This window comes from Calliopsis andreniformis, chromosome 10, assembly GCF_051401765.1.
Source record: "Calliopsis andreniformis isolate RMS-2024a chromosome 10, iyCalAndr_principal, whole genome shotgun sequence".
In the NCBI taxonomy this organism is placed as follows: Eukaryota; Metazoa; Arthropoda; class Insecta; order Hymenoptera; family Andrenidae; genus Calliopsis; species Calliopsis andreniformis.
Genome location: NC_135071.1, coordinates 19,295,411 through 19,322,838, shown reverse-complemented (window position 1 = coordinate 19,322,838; position 27,428 = coordinate 19,295,411). Strand labels below are relative to the sequence as shown.

The window sequence follows — 27,428 nt, the reverse complement described above, 5'->3', positions numbered from 1 at the left end:
GTTAACATTAAAGCTTTAAATCTTTAGTTTAAGATACCATGTCTCGATTGTAAGATTAATTTATTCATCTCACTTCAACCCCGTAAATCTAAAAACATGTTTTTTATATTGGAAATAGCAAAGTTTGACAGAATGCAGGGTCTTCAGAAAATTTTTTTCGGTAATGCGGTTTACGGTACCTTAAAGCTTGAACTTTCCCCTTTAATTTAAAAAAAAGATCAAGTCAATATGATTTTTTTTCGCAAAGTTACAGCACTTCAAAGTTACCCTTGCATTTTTATATAGCGCCAATGCAGACGGTAGATGGCAAAAAAGCAAGGACAACTTTAAAGTGCTGTAATTTTGCGAAAAAAAATCGTATTGACTTGATCTTTTTTTTAAATTAAAGGGGAAGGTTCGATCTATATGCTTCTGTAAGTGTTATTTCCGGAAAAAAATTGTAGCAAGTCTGTGCATGTCGTTAAACTTTGCAGTTTATCATACAGAAAATTGTCAACTTTGATGAGATGCACAGACTTGGTACAATTTTTTTCGGGAATAACACTTACAGGAGCATATAGATCGAACCTTCCCCTTTAATTAAAAAAAAAGAACAAGTCGCTGCGATTTTTTTTCGCAAAGTTACAGCACTTTAAAGTTGTCCTTGCATTTTTGCCATCAACCGTCTGCATTGGCGCTATATAAAAATGCAAGGGTAACTTTGAAGTGCTGTAACTTTGCGAAAAAAAATCGTATTGACTTGATCTTTTTTTTAAATTAAAGGAGAAGGTTCAAGCTTTATGCTTCTGTTAATAATATCCCTGAAAAAAATTTGTCAAACTCTGTGTATCGTGTCAAACTTCACAATTTTCGATATGACAAACATTCCATCAAATTTAAGAGGTTACTGTAATATAAGTGCACTATATTTAAAATCTAGATGAAGCATCTTAAAGTACAGGCTTTAAGCTTTAACTTAAAAGAAAGATTATCATTCTACGATAATGTTTCGCGAAGTTATCGTCAGTCAAAGATGGCCAATTTTTCTGTGGTACAATTTATTTTAGTAGGGTATAGATGACGTAGTAATACCGATGCGTGACTTTATGAAATTCAACGTGATCCATGTAGAATGTCGTGGAGTCGTAAAATTTGTTACTGGCAACTCGAGATTATGTCATCTTCAATGGCTGACGTATCTATGACTTTTATGTTCGTTTCTCTGGTATAAATAGAAGTTTCAATGCAGAAGTATTATACACAGGCAATAAATATGAAGACTGTAACTTTTTTAGTGAACCTGATAGTAGTTTTCGCGATTGTTTCTCTTTCTGTCGCCATGGATGATTCTGTTGCTGTAAGTCTATTGTAGCCTTTATGTCTCTTTTAACGTGGTGTCCCTACTATGATGTAATAGAATAATTTTCAAAATTTTAAGCATTTAAATTTTCAAATACCCTAATTTTTTCTGCACTAAGAAATCCAAGCTCTCATAGGTGGTTGAGTCTAGTGAAATATTCAAAGAACGGTGAATATTCTTAACATTTCCGCAAAATGTAGATCTCGCTTTGCCCCATAATTTATGACTCACAATGCAACGCAGAAGAGTCCCGCGCAGGAAATACACAATTCTGTTCCCATTCAGGATGCTCCACTGTCCATTAACCACAACATTGTGGGACATCCTGCTCGCCGCGGAATTTAGTTGATGGAATATTTCAAGCAAGTATAATGTCCCTGGCATTTATGGACCAATATATAAAGAAGAAAGTAGAAGCCTCCCCCTTGTAACAATTTATAATCTCGAACATTTCACTAAAGTAAAGAGCTCCGATCGTTGAACTGCATTCTCCTAATTTTGAACAGTCTCCCAAGTAGAACTGGAAGGCTGACTCCAGCCCTGACGTCCCGAGAACCGCTGCAATTTCTTTTCGAGCGCTGCTAGGCAGCCACTCGTAGGGAAACGAGAGGAGGCAGGAGAGGCAAAAAGAAAGGCGAGAAAAAAGGGAAACGGGGGTGAACGCAAGGGCGAGGGATGGAAATCGAGAATTCAGAGGCCAATTATTCAGGCCACTCGAACGGCACGTGGAAAATTAAACGGTTTGAGGGCACTAGAAATAAATACTCGCCCCTTTTCGCGCCACCCCTACTCTGTTCAAGGGTGCTAGAAAATTACGACTATCGAGAAAACTTTTACAGTTTTTTTTTTTTTCTAAAAACAAGGAAATAACATTTTCACCCTTCGTCACTTCTCGCGAAATTCATCCCGCTGTGATTTAAAACCCTCGCCACGCTGTCCCGTTTGATTTTACACATTCATCAAACACCCTGTATAAAAATGTCACGTAAAAATTCAGCGTCACGTCGGCAGGAAAGGACTCGTAAACCTACGTTTTCCAATACTCCTTTTTTTTTAATAATAATTGTTATTTATTTCTGACGGGTAGATCTATGGGTACAGGAGAATATGAAACGCAAACAGGGATACAAAAATTTGTCCAGAAATAAGCTGTTTCAAAACTGTCAATTTCTACACCCGAAAAAAGCCATAGGGAACATATAACTATCCTGGATGAGTATAAGAACACTTTCACGTTATTGGAATATGTAAAATACACCAAGTAAAATTTATATTCACTAAAGAAATGTGCAGTACTGCTCATAAGTATTCAAACGATGCCACATATTCAGAAGAACACGCGCTTCTTTGTAGTAACTGATGTATATTCTTTACATTTCTTTCGTACTTCAATTATATCTTAAAATGAAGTACATAATAATCACAGTAATTGTATTTTTATCAGTAATTAATAGTTAACCTAAGCAATAAGTATCGGTTGCTACCAGTAAAGTCTGTAATACTTATGAGCAGTACTGTCTTCATTTCTGTCCAACCACAAAATTATAAATACTCAAAAACCATATCAATCCCCAACCCTATCGAGACATTTCTCACTCGACGACTCCCCTCCAATAAATCAAACTAAACAAAAGCTTACAATCGTATACAGCCTATACATCCCAAAAACATTTACGATCCACACCCCCAAGAACCAGAAGCTGGTTCCTGGCACGTGTCTCGCGGAACGACCGCCAAGATCTGGCCAGTGTCCCCGATCTCGATCGAAATCACAGCTGCAGCGACAATTTATGCCAGCCTCTGTCCTCCTCGCGGACGTTTCACGGCGATAAAAGCGTCAGGGACGCTTTTCGTCACGGGCCACGGGACAAAAAGGGCCTCGGGAAGCTGTATCTCCTTCAGAGTCAGCCCCTTCCCACTTCCCTCCGCCCCTCCCGCCGTGGCGTTCTTTATCGTGGAAACGATGACAAAAGCTGGCCAGAGGCTCGAGCCTCGCGGAAAAAGTCGTCGTGGAGAAGCGGCTGCGTGGGTGTGAAGGGGGTGGGAGGGGGCGACAGGGGGAGGGAAAAAGGGGTCGAAGCACAGGGCGATTCTGATCTCGAATATATCGCGAGCCCGCCCACGACGTTCCCTCGGCTTCTCCCCCGGATCTTTTGTCTCGCCGATTCATTCTTCCCAGAGAAGCATACTGGCAACTCGTGCTTATTTCGAGATGAGAAAGCACGCGCGATTTCCCTTCGGCGAAAGAACCCCTTTCGAAACGATATTCCGAGTAGCGAGGCTTTGTGTATTATGTCTGGGAATGGTGGGGATGGATGGGTTCTGGGTATGGTGGTCCTGTGTTTTGAGAGGAAGGCGCGAGGGAAGTGTCTCGATACTTGGACACTTCAGGCAAGGAATGTTTTGGGAAGCGGGCAGTAGAGGGTGTATGTTTGCCACTTGAATTGTGATCCAGTAAGGAATATACTGATTTTTCTTGCAGCGGAGTTTAGGTTTAGAAGCGAATGAGATTGGAGATTTGGCTTGAACGAGAATATCTTTGCAGTTATTTCAGTGGAATAAGATTCTTTAAATGGGGGTGGTTAATAGGGGCCTTGGAAAATGTTCGAAAGCTCGAGAAGATAATTTGAGAGGTACCAGGGGTTACAAGGGCTGTAGTTTGAAGTACAAATGGACTCACCAGGAAACAAGGGCGACCTATTTCTTTTCGCGGATATCGATCAATGGCTGCACAGCTTGATGACACTCAGACATAGTCTGAGAGTCGATGACACTTCAGACTTTGACTCTGATCTCCTTAAAAATTCACTGTTACACAAATACAGAGTGCTTCGCTTATTAACTTCACTATTCAGTATCACCTCACTATAAAAATTAATAAAAAAATTCCACGAACACTGCATTGCTTGCGTTTACATCAACGTCTCGCGAAGGACTAGCGCCAGTGGGTCTCCCACCCCTCCAGAGATGCTCGACTGGGAGGAAGGAGTAGAGGGGGAATTGGGCCTGGTGGTGGCTTCGCGCATCTCCCCAGTCCCAGCTCCCCACCAATGTCACAGTTCCCCATCAACGTTATAGTTTCCCACCAAAATTATAGTTCCCCACTAAGGTCACAGTTCCCTATCAATGTTACTATACGCCAAAGCAAGACTTCCTGGTAACCTTACGCTTCTCTAACAACCATAACTCTATGTTCTTACCACCTTATCATGAAGCTACTATTGGTCCCAAGTCCCACCCTATTCAATTATATCAATCTCATGCTCGACATTGGTATTGCCCCTCTCACCATTATTCATTTCAGCAAAGTTCCTCAGCTGTAAATTAACTTCGCATCATTTCAGAGATTAACCAGCCTTCAATTAATCCACCGATGCGAGAATTACGATAAAAGGAGTCGAAACGAGCGGTTGAATCGGTCATTGGCACTCTTCCAAATTCCCCACACTCCGATCCACCCCTACTTTCCGCTCTACCTGCTCGAACATAGCGGTCTTTTAATGCTAGACGCTGCGAAGGGGCCAGCGAGCCATGGACGAAAATGTCATGTAATAACGATGGAGAAACGCTGGCTCGTCGCTTTCAACGACACAGGTGACAACGTTTATTACCATTCGGTGGGTCGGTGACTTATTACCAGGCGCGGTAATAACCGAGCAAAGATTTATCGTGGCTGGGTGTTAACCCGATATGAATCGATATACTGAACGTATCCATTGCGAGAGACGCTCGTGGAAGCGTGCCAATTTTCATGCATGAAATTACGCTGCCAGAGTTTATTCCATGGTGAAAGCTGCAGCTCGAGAGTCAGCGACCAGTGATTGGAATCCACGAGGCGGACGAAGGGGCCGACTCACGAATTATAAGGCTTTATCATGATTTAATTAGATCCTCTAATGGCTGGTTGCTTTTATCGTTTCCCTCTTCTTTCGAAGGAACGAATCTCTCCAGCCATCTATTACTTTATCTTTCTTTTTCTTAGTCTGTCAAACCTGTTCTTAAGTTCCTACTGCTTTTTTATAACCAAAGGGTTTTAGTTAGATCTGGATTAAATTAGGAAAGATTTCTAGTCAGAAGTACTGCCCTTATTACTGTATCCTAAATTTATCTTCAAGTTGCTGCTTTTTGTACCCAAAAAATGTTCTCATAAATAAATAAATAAGTAAATAAATCTGAGATTTTTCCCTAGATGATCCTTCTCTCCCACGCGATCCCATTCACTCCGACATTTGGGGCTGATAGGACGCCCGCAGGAAGAAGCTTATATCCTCGATAAAAAGGCATGGATCTCGTGACGAAAAGCGTGTATCGGAAGGCCCCCACGGTGAATCGAGTGCGAAAGCGTGGGTGTCTGGCGGTAATAGAACACAGAAATAGAGGGGGTGAAAGGGTGGCCCCAGGGGGCGGTTTAGAGGCGATGCAACGACTTCGTCGATCGTGGAGACGAAAGAGAACTCTTGTTACCCTCGGCCCCCGTGGCTCTCTGCCTCCAGCTGTTCCACGGGGCTCTAAACTTTTCAGTAGAACGTGGTGTGTCTGTTAACGGACGAGAAAATCTCCTAGAGATTCCTAGAGACTCGGTTAGAATCTACTTCCTGTCTGTCCAAGATTAAATACGAGCCCCGAGAAGCTTTTCTCTCGAAGATTGGAAAGCATATTACCAGAGGGAGAGCGAGATCGATTTTTTAATTTAAAACGATGAGTTATAGGGAGAATCTTCCCGGGGAAATTGATTCACGGCGGACAGAAATAGAGAAATATGGGGGAAGAGTAATAGCTCCTAGCTGGTCGAGGAGCAGCGACTCCAGCGCGAGAGGGCCACTCGCTAGAGTTCTGTATCGCCCTTCTGCATGCGTTCCCTTCGGTCGCCTGTCTTCCGAGTGCTAAACAACGGGCTACGCAATAATCTGCGTGTATAATCTAATAATTCAAGATAAAGGAGACGCGCAGACGTGCAGCTAGGAGCGATAACGAGTCTGTTTTATACGCTGAGAAAATATGGGTGAAAGAAGGGTACTATAGGGCGAGCAATTTCGAAGGGAATAGTAGCGAAGGGTGAGCTATAAATCGGTGAGAAATTGCTGTGTTATTTTATGTATTTTAGGAAATACTGGGATATAGAACTTGCGGAGAAATGTTATCAGGAATAAACGGACTTTCAGAATTTATGGAACTTCGAAATTCGAATATTTTATAGCTTGAACATTTGGGAATGCAAATACTTCAAAATTGTAGAATTAGGAATACATATTTGGGAACTGGAATATTTGAAAATTACAGAGCTTTTTGTACAGTGACTTCAAACTAGCTTTGGTGTTTTCAACACACCGAGAACTCGAAGGTTCCCAGCACAACTAGACCTTAACAAAGAATCCTTGAAATTGATTGAGGCTCCGTCTAGTGAAAAAAGGAATCCCCGGCAGCTGTATGTGGCTGTGATATAACTCTTCTGCAGGAGGGCACGGGAGGCGGGGCGGTGTCGTGTAATCGGGGGAGGAATTTTCCTCGTCGCGATAAAGACAGATTGGCGAGGTGGAAAAGACTCCTCCGAAGAAGCTAGAAGGCTTTCGGCCGTATCTAAAGAGGATATTCTCCTGACGGACATATTCCAGGGGAAAATGGCTATTCTTGGCAAGGCTTGCGAGAAGATCGATTCGTGGCAGGGCCTCTCGCATGCTGGATGTTTCTCGAGCCAGACGCGAGCTTTGTTCCTGGCGCAAGGGGATCGAAAAATCGAGGGAATTCCTCTGGCATGTCCGAGCACAACTCTTTCACCGCTAAAAGCATTCATCTCGCTGGGATTCGACGAGAGCTTGCCTTCTAGGAAAAACCGCCGAGTCGTTTCGCTTGTTTTCTAAAGAAACACAGGACGAGGTAATTACGCTCAGGAACCGGCTCGCGGACAATGGGCTCCGAGGGTGGCGGTGCGCAGGGACCGAATCCAAACGATTTTGAACGACCCACCGTCCAATTACACGCTCCATGCCTCGTAATATGAATAATACTGATTAATTATTACTACACAGCTGCTGCTGAATAAATCCTGTGATCCGACGCTGGGAATATTGTTGTGGAAATCAGGAAATGATTGCTAGTGGAATCCTACTGCCTGCGAGAACGGGGAATTTTCCACATGGAAACGATTTAAGTAGTATAAACCTATCATATAGTGAACGAGTCCCGAGAGCAGTGTTCTAAGTAGTAGAAATCAATCATAAAGTGGATGGAGTACGACCACCGTTATGAGTAGTATAAACGTATCATAGAGTGGACGATGCAAGACTAAAACTCTAAGTAGTATAAGTCTATGATATAGTAGACGACACATGGACAACTCTGCAAGTAGTATAAATCAATCATAAAGTGGACGAGGCACAGCAACGTTCTAAGTAGTATAAATCAATCACAAAATGAACGAAGCACGACCAAGTCTCTCAGGAGTGTAAACCTATCATATAGTGGACGGTGTGCAAGCAAAGCTCTAAGTAGTATGAACCTATCACATAGCTGACGGCGTGGGACCATCGCTCTGAGTAGTATAAACCTATCATACAGCAGTCGGCGCGCAGCATCTCTGGAGATGGGATTTGAAACGCCTCAAGCTGCTTCGTGCCTGTGTACGCGATACAAAATTCCAATCCCTTCAAATATAATTCGAAACTAAACCTTCTAAGGAAGAATTATTGAACACCTTAATCTTGACAATCTCAAATTTTACAAGTCTTAAAAGTCCCCAGATTTTGGGACCTTGGCGAGTGTCTAATATCTGAGAAGCATTTTGAGATCCCTGCCCAAGCTGCACAAGTATCACATTTCCCACGCCTGAAGGCTGAAGACCCAGAATTCAAGTCTTATCCAAACTTTCAAGAGTGTTAAGCTTCGAAAGGGTCTTCGAGTGGCATCAAAGTGTAGAATCGAATCGCCACTAGGGATCCCTTCCTATCTGGCGTTCCAGCCAGCTAGACAGCAGTTTATCGCGAGGGGAGGTTAACCCCAGATTTACCGAGCAATAAAATCAACGCGCATAATTGCAGAGGCGGTTAATAAAGCGCGATACGCGCGCGATAGGCGTATAATACAGGCTCGGGAGGACAGCCCGTGGCAATTACGTTGCCAAATCTATTCTCGTGTTGAGCTTGCCTCGGAATTTCGAGCGATGAGCTTTGATAGCGACCACTGGTGATTAATTCGATCGGGATATTGCTGGAAAATCCAGCCAGACAGCCGATCGCCCTGGGCAGCGTCACTGGATTCCTTCCAGTCGAACTTCTTCGTCGATCACTCCACCCCCGCGTTTCATATCCAGTTGTACACGACTCGGTGCAGGCGATCCGATGACCCGTCGATAACTCAGAATCGGGGCCAAAGCGTTCTCAAATTTCCACTAATTACCGCCGACTATCCTCGGGATTCGAGAGAGATCGGATCTCCTTCGATTCGACGCCGGAAATCGAATAGCTGCGTTAATGGCTGGCGCCCTTGTCTTATCAGCTGCCATTGTTCCTAGACCAATTAAATCGACCGTCTGGCCCGCGGTCGCGTTATCGCAGTCAAGGGCTTCCGCTGACTTTGAAACGTTCCCGAGGATACAGGATGGATCGGCCTCGTGGACCAGCTAGGGAATTAATTCGATCGAACCACGCTGATTCGGCTGACTCGTCCAAGTAATTTCCCTTCACTGCTGTCTTTCTGACTGTTCCTTCTCTTATCGAGGCTACTGGATAAGCGTCGAGATTGGCCGAAATGGTTCAGCGATGGATAAAATGTGGGGGTGGGGCGTGGGATTTTCTGAGACTTCGAATTTTCAAATATTTATATACTCAGATATTCAGGTATTCAAAAATTCAAATATCCTTAAGTGCAAGCATTTAAATTTCTAAATATTCCAATTTTACAATGCTCCAAGTTCTAAATATTCCACTTTGAAAGTTTTCAATTTTCTAATTCTGAGAAATTCCAATTTGTAAATATGCATTTCTGAGACATCAAAGCCTTAGAATTTCTCAATCACGATCAGCTTCCAGCTCCTAATATCTACAAAACTATTACAGAGGAACATTAACAAGCGAATCCTCCTCCGATTGATCGACAAACAGCGAGTCCAGTGTCTGTATCAGCGACGTAATTGCCCGAGGCGGCGGTCAATGCGCAATTTCGAAATGAATTAATGTCCGAAGAGCGTCGTTCGATCCGCGAATGAATAGTTCGTCAAGAGGACGCTAACGTGAAGTGCTTCGTTCACGGGCGTTCGATAATCGCGGGAAAAACTGAGGAATTATTCATGGCACGGTGACGGGCTGTTAAACACACCGTAGTCTTGCATTATTCCAAGATAATTCCCCGTCCGATGGCGTCCCAATACCTTCCGATGAATTTTCACAGCGCGGTAACAACGAGAGATCGTCGAAGGCAGCAGCTCGGTGATCGACATTAATTAACATTTGTGCGACCTGCATCGGGAATAAACGAGCAACACGGACGACGAATTCAATTAGTTCCGTACTACGATTCCATGTTGACGGTAATTAATGGCATCCTCTGATATGAAAGCTCGAGGCCATTCGACCGATTCGAGGCGATTTTCGAAATGCTTGGATTCTAGAGACCACGAAATTACTGAAAAACTGGAGAGTTTGAGTTGCAGAGGGCCGTTTTGGTTTCTAGACGATGTAGCCTTTGAATGATGACTCGAGGCCATGCAATCGATTTCAGACGATCTTGGAAGCGTTTGGATTTTGGAGACCACGAAATCGTTGAGAAGATGGAGAGCTTGTGTTGCAGAGGGTTCTCTTGCTTTCTAGGTGAGGCAATCTTCGAATGACGACTCGAGGCCGCGGCAAAGATAATGGTAACGAAGGCCAGTAATGTAATAAGGCGGAAGTTGGCGAGGGAAGTTAGGGGAAAGTCGCGGGACAATGTTTCCGTTCGTCCTTCGCCGCGGAGTTTCCACGGAGATTAAATTTCCAAGTTTACGCGCGCGACCGACCATCCACGCCGAGAAATTAGATCCCCGGAACCTTCACCTTCGACAGCCGCCTTTCTTCCGCTGCGGTGGAGAATCTTCCAGGGCGAGGCCATTATCTGGATGGAATTTTCGAGTCGCTTGAGATGGGGGCGTTTAGTGAATAGAGAACAATGATGGTTGAAAGGACTGTCGCTATGGACTAGGTTATTTCTTCATCTCGTGAGGGCAATCTTATTTCATGTTGCTTGGGTTAGATAAAATTTAATTCAGGGACGAGAAAGTAGAGGCTTTGCTCTTTGGAATGAGCCCTGATTCAGTGTCATATGATTCTTTTTCATGAAGTTACAGCAAGATAAAGACCGACGACTTTTTCGATTTCTGGATTATTGGGCTATTTTGGTGAAAGAATCACAGTTTTCGTTCAGACCGCGATAACTCGGCGAAAAAAAATCGCAATTCACTCACTAAGGTCTCGTTCGAAAGGGGAGGGTTCCACCTTTATCTGCCCACTGAAAAAGATCGTGAAAAAAATTTATCAAGTTCCTGATAGTCGTCCAAAGTTATGAAACATTCGGGGAAGAACTACCCTTCGTTTTTTGACGAGTCGTGGAGTGAAGGATTTTTTTCGAACAAGTTCAACTTAGAGACGTTAAAGTAGATACTTTGCCCTTTAAAATGAGTCTAGGCTCGTTCCCCTATGATTTTTTTTGACAGAGTTACAGCAGCTCAAAGATTGACCACTTTTTCAGGCTTTGGATCACTGTGTGATTCCGAGGCTTGGGGCTCACTTTTTATTCAGAGAGCGATAACTGGGCGAAAAAAAATCGCAGAGTGCTCATTTTGGTCTCGTTCGAAAGGGGAGGGATCCAACTTTGATATCCCTGCAGAAGAAGTTGCGAGAAAAATTTATCAAGTGCCTGACAGTTGTCTGAATTTGGCAAATATTCGGGGAAAAACCACCCGCTCTCTCTCGGCGTGTCGTGGAGTGGAGAATTTTTTTTGGACAACTTCAGTTCAGGGATGTTATAGTAGATACTTTGCCCTTTAGAATGAGACCAGGCTCACTTCCCTGCGATTTCTTTTGGCGATGATACAGCAGCTCAAAGATTGACCATTTTTTCGATATTTGAATCATTGCATTATTCTGATGTTAGGTGCTTACTTTTCATTTAAACTACAATAACTCGGCGAAAAAAAATCGCAGACCAATTTTGAAGGTCTCGTTAGAAAGGGGAGGCTTCAGGCTTAAAATCTGTTGTAGAAACAAACTCGAAAAAAATTTATCAAGCCCCAGAGAGTTGTCTGAATTTGAAAAACATTTGGGGAAAAACCACCCTGTCTTCAGTAAAACCTTCACTTACACAGCTCACGGATATTATTGTGTCCCAGCGAGTCTTGATAAATTCTAAAAGCCTCCGTGCGAATTTGTAACCGATCAATCGGCGGGATGCTGGACGTTCGAGTCGATTAGTTGCAGCAAAAGGTGGAAAAAGCCACGATAAATCGTAGACAAAGGATCGCGTATCTACGATACGGCTCGACTCACCCCTTGCACAGTGGGGAACACTAGAAGGGCGCAACAAAAGCTCGAAAGAAGGGAGAATTCCGAAAGGATCGATCTTGAGCGCGAACGGTAATTAGCTTCGGTCGGAAGTCGATCGATCTCTGGTGATGGGAAGTCGCGAAGCACGTGGGCGGATAAGAAGACAAGGAGAACAGGGAGAATATAAGGCTGGCGAAAGAGCAAGCGGGACTGCGATAAAAATTGTGCCATAAAAATAGACAAATTTCGAAGAGCCACTTCAGTCACGTCACTTTATAGTCAAAGCTTCACTGTAGTTAATTTAATCTCCACTAAAGTTAATGATTCGTGATTTATCGTATCAGAGATGTGAGTTAGGTCTCAGAAAAATACTACTTTGCAAGAAAATATGAAAGTGGTCTATATAAAAAAATCTGAAGAAATTTAATTTACCATTTATTTGATACTGCAAAAATTGACTTGTCGAAACAAGTGATAAATCCAATTTCTTTACATTTTGAATCTAGACCACCTTCACTGTAATCTTATATTTTCTAGTTTTTTAAAATAATTATTTCTTCCTATATAAACACGACACAATTTCATCTAAAAAATTCCTAAAAAGTATTCCTCACGAATAAAATGTAATTCAACATTCTTCGAATCCACCTACACTACACAGAAATATCATGGACAGGGAAGCAGGGGTGGAGGCAAAGATAAAGAGGCCTGGAGACAAGGTACACCGGTTGGCTGCTGACAGAACAATTTCATCGTTCCATCAGAGAAGGAGGGGCGGAAGTTGCACCCTTCTGGAGTCCCAGGTCTGCAGGGGTGCGGCAATCGATATCTAATACTTGCGAGTTCTCGATCTCGTCGCCTCTCCACTATTTTCCGCGGAAGGCCCGACGCTTTTCCGCGTGTCGGAATGAGCGCCGAGCAATTAAAGGAATTTCGCTGACTGGCGAAGTTGTTAGACCGAAGAGGGTTGACAGTACTCCCGAAAGAGGGAGAAAGATTCTTTCGTCGATGTAATTATAAAAAAATCTCCAACTTCCTGCGCGCTTTTTTCAATCCAAATGGTGGAAGATTAACGTCTATGAGAACTTAAAACCAGAATCATAATTTAGGATTAAATTATATGTATTAATATCTATTCTGATTATATTAAGCCCAGGAGTATTATAATTCATTTCCTTTCCTCATAAGTTCTGTTCTCCATCTTACTTAAGAAATTTCTTTCTTTATCCTTTAAATATATTCGTCTACTAATGGGTCTTTTACCCGTATAATTAATTAATAATAAATAATAAATAACAAATTAAAAATACAGCCTGGAGACGAAACGAATCAACTGAATTAATTAGAATTAATGAAGGTATGATCTCGGAATATCGTCGCGCGAAAATTGAACGCCTCTCGATCTGCTCGCGAGCACAATCGTCGTAGTGCAGGTTGAACGTTCTGTCAGGGAACAGCCAGCAGAAACGTACGACTTTCCTTCAGGGGGAGAATCGAAGGTACTCCATCCAGAAAACTTTGCTGACTGGCGAAAGACTTTCGAGGCGGCCTGGCGTACCTTCAACAATGGTAGTTTTGTACCACCGGCGGATTTGATTGAATAGAAATTAGACCATCGATCAGACTGGTCTAGAGGCGTCGTTGAACCGTTCCCGCGCGTTTACCCGGAAAAATGCTGCCAGACGAGAACTCCCGCTTTCATCGAGCTTTCTCACGTGTGTACTGAAAACGTCTGCTAGAAGGATTCTAGAAAAATTAGATGTGAATGAGCTTAATTATAATTAGGAATTGTAAATGATAAGGTTTTTGTGTTTGATATTGCTTATTGAGAAGTCAGTTCTAGGTAGTTGTTGACTTTCATAGTCACTCAGGGATTTGTATTCGAATTTTCAAATTTTCAAATATTCAAATTTTCAAATATTCAAATATTCAAATATTCAAATATTCAAATATTCAAATATTCAAATATTCAAATATTCAAATATTCAAATATTCAAATAGTCAAATATTCAAATATTCAAATATTCAAATATTCAAATATTCAAATATTCAAATATTCAAATATTCAAATATTCAAATATTCAAATATTCAAATATTCAAATATTCAAATATTCAAATATTCAAATATTCAAATATTCAAATATTCAAATATTCAAATATTCAAATATTCAAATATTCAAATATTCAAATATTCAAGTATTCAAACATTCAAATATTGAAATATTTAAATTTTCAAATACTCAAGTACTGAAATACCCAAATACCTAAGTATTCAAGTTTTCAAATATTTTACTATATAGAGCACGAAATCTGAGAAATGAAGCACCCATGCGCAAGTTCCAGGTATCACATTTTCAACCTTAACCCCCTACTCTTACCCCCTCGAGTCACCCAATCAATGTTCTCCCAAATTCTGCCCATCAATTTTCCAATAAGTAACATCAGAACTACCAGAGCTCGACTGTTACCAAATTCCTACTCAATAATCCCTCGAACATCAAAGACCCTCGTATCAGCTCCCGAATCTCCGCCCAGAGACAGGAGTTAGACAAGCCTTTCCGATAAACCTTTCTCCCTATTTCTCCCTCTCCCAGCTCAGGGCAATTACACTTTATCTCCTCCCCCAGAGATGTCCGAGCCCCAACGCTCGGTAAAGTTGCAGAGCTATTTGCAGTCTCCACTTCGTGACCGAAAATCATCGTGCGAGAAGCACTTTTTCTTGTTAAACGTGTCCGAGGGGCACGTGGACACTACGTAACGACGCCTGGAAAATTGAACAAGAGAGAACGAGGCGCGCGAAACGGTGGACAAAGAATGCTCGAGACGCGGAAAACAGGATGGATAATCGTTTCATTTCCTTCTGTCGGAATTCTGGACGCTTGCTTGGTAACAAGTTGGGCGCAAGGATAATCAAATGCCAAGATGATTGAGAGATGCAGTGCTCTGAGATGACTGCCCCATCGAGAGAAAATAAAAACTTTGGGCGTTTCAGATTATTTCATTTTTAGTGGAGTTAAGTTTCCAGATTTTTGGAAATCCTTATTTGGAGTACTATTTCTTTTATGAAAATTGTGTAAATAAGAACATTTTTACACAGAAGGTGTATAGAGAGATGTCCTTAACCCTTCGTCAATAGTCTGGGAATTTTAAAGCAGATGCCTTGTCTTGTTATTCTCTTAAAGTCCTCCATGGAATCAAATTTTAACTATTAGATGACATTCCAGAGGTAAACGATAGATAACAGAATTTTTATAGATTTTCTAAAAATGTAGAACATTAAAAGCATCTTTGGTGGATATAAAGCACCACCAGTTAAAATGCCATTTGGTGGGTAACGTTTCTCTAACTCGTTCTCAATGACTTATGCACCCTTAAAGTGAAATATGATTTTTATGGTCAGACGTTCCTTCCGAAACACTTTAAGTCGAGGCGAGGTCCACTCGAGAGGAGTCTGGCAGCGTTTCATTAATATCGTAAGCTGGGGATGTTCGAGACGCATTCCTCGATCGGCCAGCGAGATATCGATCAGCCGATAAATTATTCCCAAGGAAGGAGTCCTAGCTTGACTCTGTCTAAGCGCAGACACGCAGGGTTAACTCTTAGGGGATGATCGCTCGATCATCTACAAGATTGTCGAATTTCGATGAGAGGAAGGTCTGGAATTTTTTGAAACCTATACTAATACAAAATTGATACAGGTTTAAAAAATAGAATAAGTATAAATTTGTTCACCTGAATACTTAAAATCAATTTGTACTAACATAATATTGGTACCAACATAATATTAAGAAATAGAATAAGTATAAACTGGTTCATTTAAATCGTCTAGATCAGCCTCTGCAATGCTTTCCTCTGTCCCTGCACAATAGAAATCCAGCACTTGCAGGGTAAACCAAAATCCTCGCGTGCCAGTTGTCCAATACGAGCTGGAAACTTGCACTCATTCAGCCACGATAACTTCAGGCCCCCAGCACAGGGTCCCTTTGGCTTCTCTCGCTAATCCCGCGGCCACTGTTTGATTCTGATGCGGCCAACCTCTGGACAACTAGTTCCCCTCGCTTCAAAGCCAGATTTAAAGCGGAGGAATTCTCTGAATGCTGTTGCTCCACTTTTTTTTTCCGCGCAGCGTTCTCGTCTAACGCGTCTTCTCAGCAGAATAGAGCGCGAAACTCTTCTAGCGACATTTTCCCCAAGCTTTACGAGGAGCATCCCTTTGACGGTACACAAAGAGCCGCGGCTCACGAGTATTGGATGCCTCTAGGTAAATTTCAAGCGACGATTCGGTTGGCTCCAGTCCTGGCTCGGATCCTGGCACAAACACGCGGCCAGTAGAAAAGCCAGGAAATTGTGCGACCTGTATTAAACGCTCCTGGCGATCGCGGGACTGTTACGTCTTTCCGGAGCTCGCGCAGAAAACTCGCAGCGTGACGAGGATGCTAGGAAATGGCGCGGGGCTAAACGTCCCTGTTGTTTCCGATAGCGAAGCGGAAGGGGAAGTTTGAGGGGATGTGGAGGTAGTATCCAAGTTGCGATAAGATCTCGATTCAGCTGGAGAAAAATTCAGAATGGTATGTACTGGCCTCAGGAAATATCTCCTGTGTATATATTATGGATTCGTTCTACTGAGTTTAGTATGCTCGGCTTCAGGTTTATTCCACTTAATTTCGTGTGTCTGACTTGAGAATTGTTTTACTGAATTCTCACGGTGTCTGACTCGTGAGACTTATTCTACTAATTTTCTCTATGTCTGGCAATTAACGCATGGTTATGGCGTTAATTACTAGGTTAGAAATTCACGTTGCTGAAGCTATCACTTTGAGCGTCACCGAAGAAATTAATGACCTATCGCCTGCAGTTTTAAGTGAAGTAATGGCAAATAAAAAAGAGCTGGAATCTGTGAGAGGTTAGAATTTTCCCTACCTAATTAAAGAAAGACCAACTCGATTCGATATGTACATAATTTTGTAATTAAAATACATTTCTCTTTATTTTTCCATCAGTTTCCACTTCAGAAAGGTCAGAAATTGACTTCTGATATTCCACAGACCGTAACAAGATTCCTAAAAGAAATTCCAACTGAATTCCAAATAATTTCTCGGCTATATAATTATTCCCAGAGGTCCTATCGTTTAATTTTCCACTGCATTCCCTTCGATTCCGTTTGACGAGGTTGGAACTCCAGGATTCCAAGGCAGCGCGATCGATCGTCGCGGTGGAGGGTCCCAAAATCGACTGCCGCGAAGAATAATTACGGTTTGCCAATTAATTTAGTTGGCAGTCCGAAGGGGTGGATTGGCCAGTAGTCAAATAACGCATCGACGAAAAGGGAGCCACGGTCCCTCGACACGGCTGCCCGCAAATATAAATCCCTCAATTTGAAAAGCCACGCTCGACCGAACGTTTAATCTAGCCACGCGGTTCATTTCCAAAAACGTTTTCCCTCTCGAATTCATGGAACCGTTTAAAATTCTATGCAACGTTACTTCCCCTCTTCGCAACCTTTCCCAGGCGCGACCAAATTTTCGAATATTTCCGCGACATACTCCCCTAAAGCCTTGCCCAGATTACTCAAGCTGCTTCAATTCAAGCCACTCGAGTTCAAGTAACTCGACCAATCTGAACGTGCCTAGAGAAAATAGAAACCTGAAGGGGTATTTCAAGTCACTTAAAACAACGCGTTCACGTTGGTCAAATTACCCAAAATCTCTTACGTTCGAGCCACTTGAATTCAAGTAACTCGACCAATCTGAACGAGCCTTAACCCAGGACAGGTGATCGCGATTCCGCTCCGATTTCACGAGGAAAATCACGAAAAGTTGGACAAAGGGCGAGAGAATCGTTACGTTCGCTGAATAGGGGCTCGGTTCCTCGAGCCAACTTCAGGCGTGAATTAAATTCGTCGGAAAAGCGGCGATAGAAAAATGCTTTCGAATTATTCGGCGAGTTGTCGGGCAGGCGACGGCTCAGTCACCTCTCGCGATCAAAAGTTCCGCAGGCCCGTGCATGAATATGCGATTATTCAAATCCCAGTTGCATATATCGCCCGATAAACCATTTGCATGCGTACTGATCCACGCGAGGGAAACAAAGACGCTCCTCTCTGCGCTACCATCCGATACCCGAATGCTCCATCGAACGATAATGCCGTCTGATAAGCTCCCACCTAAAATGGATCCTCCGTCGTTCCTTCGGGGCAGCTTGAGCTTTCATTAGAGAGAATTTCATAACTGGCAGTGAATTCCTGCCGAACAGTGGAGAACTATTATCTTGCAGAGTCGAAATAAATAATCGCGGATTCATCGATTATTCGCTCTACGGGGGAGGTCTTTCAATCTGCGCTTGGTTGGCTGTTTGTAATTTATGTAACAGCCACAACGTCTCTCGATGAAGGAGCGATTCACGGGGTAAAGTGATTGACTCCCCTTTCTGAATTTTTTTCAATTTTAGTGCCAGAGGACTTGATCGATGCTGAGCTTTCTGTATCTAGAATAAATATGAATATTTAGGTTTCGTGGAGTTGATGCATTTTGCAAATGAGGGATATTATACGTACTTGGAGAGTTCCCTCATTGACCTGAGGTAGTGGAGAGGGACTAAATATGAGATGCTCTACTTTATTTTTTTAAGAATTTAAGAGAGCTTTCTCATAATTCGAAAATCGCTTAAATATGTTTTTTTTTTTATTTTTGAAGGGACTCTTCCCTTCTCGAGCACAGAGGACAATTGAATCAAGTTTACAAGGGAAGAGGAGGGACAGAAACACGTGTCGAGCCGTCATCGGTCATTTTCGTGGGCAAAGGGGCGAGGGTGGAGCGACGGACAGGCCTCCCTTCGTGCATCGATGAAAAATTCATCCCCTCGTTGTGAATACAAATCGAGCCATTAAGATTCAAAGTGCACGGGACACCGTGTCGGTGTGACGCGAAAAATTCACCGAAACCGGGGAGGATTTAAAGCGCGAGAAACTCGCATCTGACGCGTGTCAGTCTCGATCTCCTATGGGCCCTTTCTTCACTGTCTTCCCACGCCCAAGACCCTGTACTTTCCCATGAAATATCATCGTGTATCTACTGTTCAGAGGCCAATAAAATTGCAAACCTTGATAAAAATACTGTTTCTTAAATATGAAAATTGTATATTTTTATATTTATTTCATTTTGTCAAGAGTAAGCCCTCTGTCTACGATTGAAGGAAAGGGAATACAGAAAGTAGAGCGAGAAAATAGTGTCCCAGGGACAGAAGATCTTCGAAGCTAATTCGGAAGTTGAATTTCGGTGAGAGAAAGCAGAGGGAATGGAGAGGTAATGGCAAGTTACGCAGGTGACTCTAATTGATTCATGCATTTGGAAACGCGTCGGAGCGCGGACCAGGAATTACACGTCTGCAGCTACGTGACCTTTGCGCCGCTAAGCGCGTCAAACTCGAAAGGCGTTTCCCTGTAACGCGATCCGTATTACCCCTCGACTCGCATAATATCCTACAGCACGATCCCGCTGCTAATGCTACCCAGAAGGGATTATCTTGCGAGGATAAATTGTGCTTAGCGTGTCTCTGAATGCTAGGTCCTCCACGAGACGGTGGCAGTTGATGTTTCTTTTTCGCACCCCCGCTGAGCTAAATTAAATTTTGATATTTGTGTCATGTAATTTAGTTTGTGGAGAGTGATGAACTTTCTGGCGAGGGAATAGTTAATTACGGAATTCGAATTTTCAAAATAGAGAAATGATTCATTTTTAATTAATTTTCAAATTTTCAAATATTCAAATATTCAAATATTCGAATATTCAAATACTCAAATACTCAAATACTCAAATATTCAAATATTCAAATATTCAAATAATCAAATATACAAATATTCAAATATTCGATTACTCAAATTTTTAAATTTTCAGCTGGTCGAATATTCAAATATTTAAACATTCAAATACTCAAATACTCAAATATTTAAACATTCAAATACTCAAATATTCAAACACTTGTTCTCTATTTCTGTAAAAAATTCATCACTCTACACGTACATAAATATACCACACAATCTCTAATTCAATCTCCCACACCCCAAATCTATTTTCTCCAGTACTAAAAAGTCCCCATCGCAGCTTCTTCCGGATTCTCGCTCCCGTCCATTGCCAGATATTCTCCTCGGCACCCAACTTGCCAAATTAAGTCGTTCCCAATACCATTCGCCCTCTCCAGTTCCAAATTTTCAGTCGAATCTTTTCGCGACTGTCTTTGCAACTCCTCAACCAGTTCTCTCTAATGTTATTTTCCACACCCTCTGGTTCCTCGAAATCACCTTCGAGGTATCGACGTAAGAATATTTAGGAGGATTCGCAGTGCCGCGACGACGAGTTATTATCGCTAATTGCCGTTGATATCGAGCTGGATAATTAAGGGATTAGGCAGGCTTCCGTTTGTCGGTAGACGGTGTAAATTAGAAGCGGCCTCGGAATTAGTGGTGTGTTTGTTGGCAGAAGGGGGCCTCTACTGAATACTAGGTTAACAGCGATCCCACAGCGCTCTGATTTATGCAATTGCATCGCCAGACTGCGTGCCCGAGACACTTGGAGCTTGATCGGCCTTGCAGTGTTGCCTCGATATAAGCTCGCGATTAGAAATCAGTTAAGAACTCATGAAATTCAATTAAGAGGTTTCTCTAATTTAAAACTTTCAAAAAATCGACTTTTTGCATTTTTTCCAAAATATATATCCTTGAAAATATGCACTATATGGTCCCTAGATTTTCTCTTTAAAAAGATTCTATATGTTCTTAAAATATAAAGAAATAATCTTTATAAAAATTCGATAAAAAATTTGTAATGAATCCCTTGATGAAAATTTTCCAAGTAGACCTATAGAATAACTCTATAAACTAGAATATCCTCTTAATAAAGAATTACTAGAATCAAGCTTCTTGAATATAGTACTCAATACTTTGAGTAGACTGGATTTTGATGCATTTATAGAAATTCAGAAAAGTGTAGCAAACATGAAAATTAAATTGTAGATTACACTACTTAGAAGATGAAGCAAATTTTGATCTAGGTTCTATCTCTTGAACTCTGCTTATGAAAATATGGACTCGCATAAAAATGCAGTCTAGTTTAAATTACAATATTAATAAGAGAAGGTGACTAATGTCAGTCCACACACTGTTAAGCGAGTGTTCCTCCAGGCCACCGTGAGATTTGAGTCGTTTCTCAAATCGGCTCTCGGGGGCCGATAATAATTATTTTAATTAACGGCGGAAGTTTCCAGTCGGGAAACGGGGGCAAGATATATAACGCGGTCCACTTTCAGGGCTTGGTAATATTTATCGAGGAAAGTTTAGTAGCCCGGGCGGAAAAAAGAGGAGAAGGAGGTATGACGTACGGAACGAGAACGGGGAATATTGAAACGAGCCTCGCGGCCATAAATCCTGCTGTCCGACCAGTCGTACGGCTATTCCACTTAGGAAAAATTAAAGAGCTCGGATCTCCAGCGCTGCGAACTTTACCGAACTGCGATTCATTTCTTACACCTATGGCGGATGATTAGAAAATTTAATTAAGGAGAGGACCATTCTTCTTTCGCCTAGAACGATCTCCCAGTTATGAGAACCCTTCGAAGATTAATCCCCAGCACATTCCAGAAAAGATTATTTCAGTTTATTCCAAGAAATAAGCTTCGAGTAACTCGAATAGTTAACCTGAGTCTACATCAGCAACGGTAGTTTCACTATAAGAATTATATCTGAGAAATTATATTACATAGTAAATTATTATTTACTAGGAATTATTTCTTAGACATAATTACTGTATTAAATCTGTAATTCTATTCCAAATTTAGTCGATGGCTGAGGATCAGTAGGGATTGCTGATGGTCAAGCAGGACTGCTGTCTGAGTAATATATACAATAAATAGAGGCCTACAATTCTACAATTTCAATTAACTTGGCTAGATACTACTCTAACCAACTATACCCACATCTAAATTTACCGCTTCGTTAATATTCTGAAATTCCTCCTTTTCACGATTAATGACCCTGTTCTGACCCACCAGGAGCCGCTTTCCATTTAAAGTCTCTCGCGTCCATCGTTCTCGCGTCTCGTCGGCAGCGTCGCGACGCGGCACGCGTCAGGATTAAGTCTCATCCCCTAACGCAATTGTAATTTAAGCGTCGGCTCATTATACGGTCGCGTCAGTAATTAATACCGACGACGCGGCGACTGGCAGCCTAATTAATAGCTCGTCGCTCGAAAAGGGGTCGCCCAGGGTACAAAGAGTCGCGGGATCTCGCGTCGGTTCGCTTCAATGCGACGAGGATTACACGCGACGCCGATAATCTCTCCACCCCCGCGCCCCCACAGAGTTCCATTTTTCATCGAGCAAGTTTCGCGCGGAGGCGACGCTCGCGATGGGATCGGTGGTTTCGTTCCCGCCACCTTCAGCGCGGCTTAAATTAATTGTAACTCCCGTCGAAGTGCATTGTTCCTCGTATTGCTTGGCCATTAGACGGAACAATGGACGATAATCGATTTTCGGGGAGACCCATTCACGATCATTTCGACGACCAGGACGGGGACTGGATTCGTTGGGCAATCAGAACAGCATTAAAATCGCGGTTACTGTCTTCGTTCCCTGGGGTATTAACATTCATTAGGAGCAATGCATTCAGAAAGTGCAGAAGTAGCGATTCTATACTGTTCGAGAAAATTATGGTGTGGAAAAATTTGAGGCAAAAATCGGGAAACTTTGAGTGGTGATAACTCGGCGAAAAATCATCATAGGATCATGATTTTTCTTCTAAATTGAAGGTTGAGATCTTTAGTGTAAGGTAATGTGTCTCTATTTTAAAATTCATGTATTCGTTTTACTGCAACCCCCTAAAGCTAAGAACATGTTTTTCATATTGGAAATAGCAAAGTTTGGTAGAATGCAGGGTCTTCAGAAAATTTTTTTCGGTAATGCGGTTTACGGTATCTTAAAGCTTGAACTTTCCCCTTTAATTTAAAAAAAAGATCAAGTCAATATGATTTTTTTTGACAAAGTTACAGTATTTTAAAGTTATCCCATGTAAATTGGGTAGTACCAATGCGGGCGATATGTGACAGAAATGCAAGGATTACTTTGAAGTACTGTAACTTTGCGAAAAAAAATCGTATTGACTTGATCTTTTTTTTAAATTAAAGGGGAAAGTTCCAACTTTATGCTCCTGTAAATGGTTTTTTAGAAAAAAATTTTAGCAAGTCCCTGCATCTCGTCAAACTTCGCAATTTTCACTATACCAAACATGCTCTCAGACTTAAGAGATTCCAGTTCCAGGCGTGCATTAAACTCAAAATTAAAACATAATATCTTCGAGCAAAGGCTCCAAGCTTTAGTTTAAAAGAAAAATCGTGACTCTACGATGATTTTTCGCGGAGCTATCCTCAGTCAAAGTTGACCAATTTTTATCAAATCTTAATATAATCTCTCGGGGCTCCTAAATTAATGTTTTTGTACCATTAAATGTACCCAAGAAGCCTAACCATCACCAGCTCATCGAAGCTTCCTTTTCCAACAAGTAGAAACGGAACGATTAGACACCGTCCAGGTCTGGGTTAAGTAATCAAGGTGGCAGGATGTTTGAGTTCGTTCAGGAGCTCTGGCCCAAACCAAAGCAGATCGAAAGCGAGCCTCGAATCAGTGGAATCAGACAGTTTCGGCACGACCACAGGCAGACGCTCACTCGACGAAGTAGTTTCGGATGTTTGCGGGCAGACATGCTGATGCGGTCGTTCGATTATGCTCTGCCGCAAGGATTCTTCGTGGAATCGATTAATGGACACCTCTACGATCGATAGATCCTGCCGATCACCGATCCACTAAATATTAACCCTGTTCTGTCAAGCCAAAGAGGCCAAGAGGGTCGAGAATATTCCTCAACGCTGAAACCAGATCCTCTGGCATTTGCAATTCAAGCAATCTTAGCGCAGACGAAAATGCAGCAGGAACTCAGGAAAACTCGATCGAAGCGCGGCTGACAGGGAAGCCTACTGGCAGTGTTCGAGGCGACGTGCTACTTCGTTTTCGAGACAATCGTTCGAAAGGATACGCGCATTTGGGCGGCTGTCACTCGCACGCGAGGCGCAGTTGCGTCGCATTAGAGCCAACGAGCAACCATAATGTGGTCCACATGAATATGCCACGAGTCTGTCTTCCCTGACACTCGATGATAGACATCGAGCAATTTTCCATCGCTGCTCGTCGATCGGCGGGAAAAAGGGGGATGTCGATGCTACGAGGTGATTAAAGATTTAAATACATAATAAATTTCCAAGTACCTCCTATGGTGTTTCGTATTGCAGAGGGTGCTCGATAAGAGGTGTTCGAAATTTTATTATAAGGACTTTTGTGTCGAAGTAGGATGATAATCAAGAATAAATAAATTGCGTCTCAAGCTCCGTTTCGATTAAGGGTTTTAAAGCGAGTGGAGCTCGTGAGAAACGTAACTCGAGACTTATTCTACTGACGGCGTGCATTAAAGCAGGTCAGGCGTAGCTAGTAGGATGAGTCCAGACACATTTTAAGAGTAATTTTAGATCTACAAGATTTATTATTCTGACAAGTGAAATAAATGTATATAAAAAGACCTAGAGAATTTGAGAATATGAGAATTTGAGGAGATGAGAATTTCAGACTCTAAAAATTTGAGGATAATATTGAACTTCCTGTCATCGAGCACCTTACATACTCCAACCTCTACAGCACATTTATATGCACCCTTAGGTACACTAAAGGATTACCCACCCCTACAATAAACCCCCCAGAAATAAATAAATAACTACAGCCCATTCCCCTGAATCCACGTATACCTAAGAACAGCCATCAAGGCGAGATCAACCTTATTAGTCCGCACGACGTCGTAAACGAGGGATGTTGGCTAACTAATCCCTTATTTGTCGCTCGTCGCTTTCCAAGAGTCCAAACTGCTCCCAAAAGGGGAAATTAGTACCAGAGGATAGCGGCAGCTAACCGATTCACTCCACCGTAAATTCAGTAATAACCTTCACTTACAAGCCCAGTAACAGCTTCCTCCAGAAAAGTTCGCGTCAGGCTTTCCAGCAGGGTTTCTAACACCGAGGAAAATAGGTCTCCAGGATAGCAGTCAGCCAACTCCTCGTCGAAACACAGACACGGGGCAACTTTCCCAGGGAAAAACGAAGAACGTCGAGCAAGATTTCAGTGTAAAGGGAAACTCTCCCCCCCTTCACTCTCCTCCCTTCGCTCAGGGGTGAAAGGAAACGAAGGGAAATCGACGCAAAGGGGAGAGAAAACATCGATGAAACAGATACGCGTGGAACGCGGAAAGAACAACGGGCAACGAGCACTCCGAATGGAAAAGTCGCAAAAACACGGCAGCCTCGGAGGGAGGCCGTGGAACGGGGGCAAACAACGCGCCCCTTCGAAGAAACGGCGCGAGGAACGTTGGCGGAGAGGGGTATGGCAGAGAGGGGTGGTGGGGAGGGTAAGAAGCGAGCGGCGTCAAAGGAAGAGAGAGGGACCGAGAGAGGATACACACCGACGCGAACGCGGAGCGAGAGCAAACCCCCGGTCACGCTCTGGGGGTGGATCAATACCACCACCACCAAATCGTGACGGTGCACGGGGATTCAGCAACCTCAACCAGGGGGCTGCTTGTGTGTCTTTCGGCTAGGTGCACTTTGACAACGACATCTACCTTAACCACCTCCGCAACCCTCAAATCTCTCATCCCCCTTTTTCCTCCCCTATCTCTTTCTCTATTTCTCTCTCTCTTTCTTTCTCTCTTTCTCTCTCTCTCTCTCGCCCTTCCTCCCTCTGCACGCGGCTCGAGCAACCCCCGTGTGCCTCGACGCCGCTTCGAGCACGCCACGAATTAAATTACACGCGATCCTGGCCCCAGGCTCTTTGTGGAACGGCCACGCTCGGTTACTTTTCGGCGCACAGCCAGAGCGGGAAGGGCTTGTTTTCCCTCGATTTTCGATGCTCCTGACTTTTGCCCGACACACACCCTCATTTACTACTGAATTAGTCGTTCGATTTCTTTTCTGCTCTGGGGAATTTCTCGGTGGATTGTAGATTCGTCGTTGTCTGGGGAAAGTGGGAGATATTTTGTTATATGTGGCGACCTTGTTTCGAGGGAAAACCGATGATAATCGATGCGTCGATTGTTCTTTAGAGGAACGAATTCGATGGCAACTGGGGGTAGAGCTGAGGACGAAACTGCTGCGCCGCGGCGACGTTTGCATATTTAGGGGCTGTCGACGCCGGGCGACCGATAAATTTCGAGTTTCATTGAAAAGAGATTTACTTGGGGAGTAAATAACTGTTGCGAGGCAGACGGAAACGTGCGCGCGATTTGAGGGAGGTTTGAGAAGAAATTGTGAAGGTGATATTTCTGGGGAAAAAGTACCTTCAACTTTTCGACCCGTATATGAGTAGAAACACGTGTCCAGGAAAATTCAATACAAGGGTTAAAAAGTAGAGGCTTTGCCCTTTAGAATGCGACCAAGCTGCCGTCCCTGCGATTTTTTTTGACGGAGCTACAGTAGTTCAAAGATAGACCACTTTTTCGGGGTCTGAATCAATGCGCGATTCCAAGGCTGGAGACTCGCTTTTTACTCAGAGTGCGATAACTCGGCGAAAAAAAATCGCAGAACGCTCCTTCTGGTCTCGTTCGAAAGGGGAGGGTTCCAACTTTGATATCTCTTCAGAAGAAGTCCAGAAAAAAATTTATCAAGTTCCTGACAGTCGTCTGAAGTTGAAGAACATTCAAGGAAAAACCATCCTCTGCCTCTCGGTGTGTCACGAAGTCAAGAGTTTTTTTCGGCCAAATTCAATTCAGGGATGCATAAATAGAGGCTTTGCACTTTAGAATGAGGCCAGGCTCACTTCCCTGCGATTTTTTTTCACGGAGTTACAGCAGGTCAAAGATTACTAATTTTTTCGATCTCTGGATCATTGGGCTATTGTGATGCTGATGGAACACTTTTCATTTAAACAGCTATAACTCGACGAAAAAAAATCGTAGGTTCATTTTTAAGGTCTGGTTAGAAAGGGAAGGCTTCAAGCTTGAAGTTTAGTGCAGAAACTGTCGTGAAAAAAATTCATCAAGTTCTTGACAATCGTCTGAACTTGGAGAATTTTCGGGGGAAAACCACCCTCTCTCTCTCGGTGCATCCTGGACTCAACATTTTTTTTGGGGCAAATTCAACTCTGGGATGCTATAGTAGAGACTTTTGCCTTTAGAATGAGACCAGGCTCGCATCTCTGCGATTTTTTTTGACGAAGTTACAGCAGCTCAAAAATTGGCAACTTTTTGAGGCCCTAGATCACTGCAAGATTCTGAGCCTTACGGCTCAGTTTTCGTTTAAAGCGCGATAACTCGGCGAAAAAAAATCGTAGATCACTCGTTTTGGTCTTGTTTGAAAAAGGAGGGTTCCAACTTCGATATCTCCTTGGTAGAAATTGCGAAAAAAATTTATTAACTTCCTGACATTTGTCTGGATTTGGCAAATATTCGGGGAAAAACCACCCCCTCTCTCTCCCGGCGTGTCGTGGAGTGGAGAATTTTTTT

The 27,428-nt window shown here is 42.7% G+C and overlaps 1 protein-coding gene across 1 annotated transcript in view; it reads right to left on the bottom strand.

Moving 5' to 3' along the window:
- The window catches only part of LOC143184540 (uncharacterized), an 83,797-nt gene that overhangs the window by 30,151 nt on the left and 26,218 nt on the right, over positions 1-27,428 (bottom strand). The window lies entirely within an intron of this gene.